The sequence below is a fragment of the Spermophilus citellus genome (assembly GCF_964194105.1).
Source record: "Spermophilus citellus genome assembly, chromosome: X".
In the NCBI taxonomy this organism is placed as follows: Eukaryota; Metazoa; Chordata; class Mammalia; order Rodentia; family Sciuridae; genus Spermophilus; species Spermophilus citellus.
The window spans coordinates 24,747,271-24,753,484 of NC_138190.1; positions in this window are offsets into that span (position 1 = coordinate 24,747,271).

The following is a 6,214-nucleotide window of genomic DNA, read 5'->3' on the forward strand; positions in this document are numbered from 1 at the left end:
AGTATATTTTTCACTGTCCATTGTTTTATGTTTGAATAAACAATTTATAGTGACAATAAAAAAGAAAATGAAGATGACTGAGAAAAAATGTTATCCATAAGTATGATATTAGCTAAATAAGTAAGAATGTATCCCTCTTGTGGAATATTATGCAATTGTTAGAGTGAGGTAGATTTATGTCTACTGATAGAAAAGGATATCTAAGATACATTCTTTAGCAAGAAATTATGTTCCAATTTGTGTTTTTAAAGGAATACACACACACATACATACACACACACACACACACACACACACACACACACACAAATTATTTGCTTACTAGAATATTTCTTTTTCTGTATGGATACACAAAAAAATTAGAAACAAGCAATAGCCTTTCTAGAATGAGGTTACTTTTCATTCTCTACCCCTTTGAAATTTTTATCTTGTATATGCATGTCCATTTTACAAACTTGTATTTTAGTCCTATTTAAATTTATTTGATTTTACAGTCCAAGTATATTATAATCTGTCTTTTCTAGATGACAGACAAGTCTATCTGCAAATGAATCAGTTCTTCTTGCCCCAAAACAGAAAATTAAAGTTTTCAAAAGCCCTTACTTGTTTTACCCTGTTTCAATTTAACTGACAAAGAATAACCCTGCTCAAATGATAACCATTTCATTATCTTTTTCTACGTAGACCAAAGCTATTTTCCAAATCCTTAATTGGTGACCATTTCCACTTAGTGAGTTTGATTGTTTTGTTTACCTTTGTTCAATGGCTTATCATAAAAACTCACTTTTAAAATTATACTAGCATTTTTATTAGAGTCTTTCATAATTTTCTGCATTATGTCATGGATATAGATCCAATTGAAAAGGCAGTTTACATATGAGCCATAATAAGGACAGTTATCAACTAGTTTCAAATCTGACTTGATCTGCTATAAGAAACACAGACTCATGGACTCAGGGGTAGGCTCAGTGGCAGTGCAATACTATAAAATCTGACCTGGGATGTCTCCAGGCTTTGGTAGGTCATCAAGGATCTAGTTGTGATCAAGAGATCATAGAAACTTCAAGGCCAAACATTGTTTAATTTCACCTTTGTGTAGGTCCAACCACAATCATGTGGATACCCTAGAGTGAGTCTTACCTAACTCCAGAAACACACTTTGGTGAATTCCCCAAGAACTCACTTGGCAATGCCATGAAATAACCAATGAGGGGTGATTCCACCCCACTGCAGGTTTGCTTACATCACATGTATTAAATGAAGAATTTGATAACACTCTTGATTTTGTATCTTAAACTGAAAATCATCCTTGCCAGGAAAAAGTTTTCTGTAATAAAATAGTTGGCATATGAGAAGTTAGCTTACATCTCTCTTTGTATAAAACCTGAACATAAGAAATTGGTTTTGGGGCTGGGGATGTGGCTCAAGTGGTAGTGTGCTCACCTGGCATGCGCGGGGCACTGGGTTCGATCCTCAGCACCACATAAAATAAAATAAAGGAGTTGTGTCCACCGAAAACTGAAAAATAAATATAAAAAAAAGAAATTGGTTTTGAACTGCTTTTCTTTGTTGACTATAATAAAGTAGGATGGAAATTTCCTCAATAGCTGAAATCTTATAATATGGGTTTCCATTAATCTGCTATATTGCCTTGATTTCTGTTTCTCTAAACGGATACTATTACCCAATTACCTCTGCCAGTGTAAAAAATATCTTCTATGCAATTTCCATCATATCATCCACATCTAGCTCACTCTACAGTGGCCACCCTATATTTACTTCTAACTGTTCTAACACTAGTTGATTTTGTGTCACCGCACACTGCTAGTTATTCTCCTTCCTCCCCACTTTCTCCTTTTTAATCTCTTTCATTAGTTTCACATCAACCATCTATTTCCTAGAACTAAGGTTTCTTGCCTTTTTTATCTTATTTTAAATATCTTATCTTGGTGAACTCATCACTTTCCACACCTTCCACTATCTTCTCTTCATGACCTGTATTGTATATCTGTATCTCTAGGCCTGATTGTTTTTCTCTTATGATCACAAAAAGCTTGTTTATGGGCATTTGACTACTTTAATTATCTGCCTCAAAGGTCACATTCTCACTTATCTTTTTTTAATATTTATTTTTTAGTTGTAATTGGACACAATACCTTTATTTATTTATATGAGGTGCTGAGGATAAAACCCAGGGCCTCACACTTGCTAGGCAAGTGCTCTACCACTGAGACACAACCCCAGCCCACATCCTCATTCATCTTTTTTTTTAATATTTATTTCTTAGTTTTCGGCGGACACAACATCTTTGTTGGTATGTGGTGCTGAGGATCGAACCCGGGCCGCACACATGCCAGGCGAGCACGCTACCGCTTGAGCCACATCCCCAGCCCCCTCATTCATCTTTATGGCAAGACCTAAACTCAAATTCCTACCTTGAATTCCTCTCTAATTTAATTTAATCCTTGATCTCTACAATTAGTCACCAATGCCTGCCAATTTGATACAATAGACCAGAGTCATTTATAATTGGATTTTCTTTGCACTTCTAAGAAAAGTAAACAAAACAACAACAAATAAAACAACAGTGCCCATATGATAGTACATAAAAAAACCCTTTTTCATAATAATGCATAATATAACATCTTTAAAAACACAATTCACCAGAAATAGCAGTGCATGCCTGTAAACCCAGCTACTCAGGAGGTTGAGAGTGAAGGCCAGCCTGGATAACTTAGCAAGACCCTGCCTCAAAATTTAAAAAATGGGAGTGGGTGGGGATGTAGCTCAGTGACAGAGTACTTGCCTGGCATATATGAGGCCCTGGGTTCCATCCTCATTACCACAAAAACAAAACCTGTAATCCTATCTACACAATATACATTTTTCATAGTTTATCTTAATAATTACTTTTTCTGCAGATATAATTATAATATTCTACATAAGTTTTTAATGTACTTTCTCTGCAAAAGATTAATTTTAGTTGGCATTCTATAAAATTAACATGAACATATTAGAATTTAGAAACATGTTACATATCCCATAGAGTTAAATTAATATGACATTTAAAAATTCTTAGTTATACTCCAGTAGGTTTAATTTATACCAAAGAAATCCATGAGGTAAGCTCCAGGGCAGTACTGCTTATCTTGAAGATGGAATGACAGATTATAATTGCTTTATTAAGTACAACATTCTGAATTCCTATGAAGCTGTAATAGCTTGTTGTGCACTAGAGATTTTGTTATTTAGGATATAATTGATTGTAATGTATACTGTTTGCTCTTGAATAATTCCCATTTTCCACCTCAGAAAGATTTTCATTTCAGTATCAAATAATATGATTACTGCATTTGTAAAATTTCTGAAGCATTTTGAAATGCTTTCAGTTGAAAAATGATTTGAAAATGAAATATGATAAAAATTGAAAGGCAAATTGAATTTAATCCTATATAATCTCATTTTAAAGCCATGTATAGTACACGGAATAGCTCATCCTTGTCGGCTATTACTCTTTAGTTGGCATCAATCAAAGGTAGCAAAGAAAGTACCTGAATGCTTAAGGAATTAACAATCCCACAAATACTTGGGTTTCTGCTTTCTAATTGTCATCCTTTGATTTTTTATGGACACTGTCTGCCTTAATGATCTAGTAAACATTGCTAACACCAAATTCAAATCTGTATCATTAACTCTAATTAAAGTATACTGGAAACTGTAGCAAAACTATTTGTTTTAAGCCCATTTTAACAAACTTCTGCTCTTTCATAGTTCTTATATTTTCCTCTGTTGATCTCTTATTCCTTCCCTCAATCTGATTTTCAGATCTTGAACATGGAGATATTTGCTTCTTCAAGCTAAGATAATGTCTTACTTCATCTACCATAAATTGATTTTGAAGAGAATATTATTCTGTTCTCTGGTTGAACAACTTAGGATTTCCATTTAACTGATAATGTTTACTTACCTATTTTTTAAAATATTTTTTAGTTGTAGACGAACACCTTTATTTTATTTATTTATTTTTATTTAGTGCTTAGGATCTAACCCAATGCCTCACACATGCTAGGTGAGCACTCTACCACTGAGCCAAAATCCCTACTTACCTATTTTTTGAAGCTCACACAAATGAGTATTTGCATGAATACTGCTCTGGCCTCATATTAATTTACTTCTGTTAAGACTAGGAGACAAAATACTCAGCCAATTTTATAAAGAATCTTAATTCTCATGCATTGATTTTTATCCTAAACTGTAGTCTGGCAGGGGTTTTATTGTTTGGTTTGGTTTATTTATTTTTTATTTGGTTGGTTGGTTTTGTTTTGTTTTGTGTTGGTTTTTTGGTCTGCCTTTCAGACTTTTGAAAGGAGGGAAAGAAAAGGAAGGTCAAATCTGTTGGTATCTTTTTTTGTTGGGGTCTCTCTAAAGGACTGAACTAAATGAAAAGGATAGATTGACCCAATAGATTAAAATTGTATTTTTAGATAGAATATAAATTCCATTTTCTTTAATGTCCTTGCCTGCACAGTTTTAGATAATCTGAACTATAAAGGACAAACATAGTAAATTTTCAAATCCAAAGGTGATAGTGGCCTCTCTCTTTCAACCTGTTTAGGACATATATATATATATATATATATATATATATATATATATATATATATATATATATTTAGTTGTAGTTGACACAATATCTTTATTTTATTTATTTATTTATATATGGTGCTGAGAATCGAACCCAGTGCCTCTTTGCATGTGCTAGGCGAGCGCTCTGCTGCTGAGCCACAACCCCAGCCCTACAACCAGACTTCTAATGATAGTTTTAGCTTCTGTCATCAAGTAGGTTATAGAAGTTCACAGACTCTAGATTGTGCAGTTTTGGTAATTGTGTGCATGCATGCATGTGTGCTGCTTGGGATCAAACAACAGGTCTCACGCATGCTAAGCAAGGCTCTACTACAGACCTAGGATAGGTTTCTTAAGGCAGAGAAACAACAAGCTCTGAAGCCAAGCAGGGATTTTTACACCCAAAAGAAAATTCCAGATTTACAAAACTGACATTATCTTTGGAATGGTTCTTCTGACTTTTTCCCCTTGCTTATTTTTATCATGCCATAGCACCGGTTCATGTTGATGAAGGCAGCCAGAGACATGTGAGGTCTACGGATGAGAAACTGAAACTTTGGTCCAGAGCGTTATTTCTCAAAGCAATGGAGAAGTGAAAATAGTGCCTGTGAGCTCTTCCCCCCCCCCTTAGTACTGGGGATTGAAGCTGGAGGCGGTCCATCACTGAGCTTCTGAGCTACATAATGGCCCTTTTTAATTTTTATTTTAAGACAGAGTCTTACTAAATTGCTGAGGTTGACCTTGAACTTACAATCCTCCTACTCAGCCTTCTGAGCAGCTGAGATTACAGGTGTGTGCCCTGGCACTCATCTTGTGATATCTTAAATTTCCATAGTTCCTCCCTTCTGGGACAGAAAGTTTTCATCTCTATCTTCAGTAGACCACATCCTCCTTAAAATCCTGTCCCTCTTTGAGTAAAACTCAAGCACATATATGTATTAAATTATAGGTCCAAGAGCTAACGTTGTCTGAGCAGCTTCTTTCTATTTATAGTTCCTGCATTTATAAAAACAAAGCAATTTCTATTGTTTGCACCTCTTTTCCTTTACTCCTAGGGACAAGAAGAAAGATGTTTAAGGCTCATAAAAATGGGATAACTTTCAACATAATTTTTTCAAGATAACTTTTATTATTGTGTCCACCCAAAATTAAAAAAATAAATATTTATTTAAAAAATAAAATTTTACATTTATGTGGTTCTGAGAATGGAACCCAGTGCCTCATGCATGCTAGGCTAGCACTCTACCACTGAGCCACAACCCCAGCCCCTGTTTTCTGCATCTTAACATTCTTGGAGGAATTACTATGATGCATATGATGATCGATCCTTTCTTTTGAAGGCTTATTATTAGAAATTCCAACTAAGTAATAAGATTAGATTAGAATTTAATGCAGGAGACATAAGAGCTCATTGCACACATATCATGTCAAATTGATTCACAGGTCTCTTGGCTTTTCTTCAAGGTCTTTTAGATTTTAGGTATTTTGGCCACAAACAAGAAAAAAATAAAGAAAGAGAAAAGATAACTCTTGTGGATGATGAGTATGTTAATTTGCTTAATTGTAATAATCATTTAACTATGCCTAT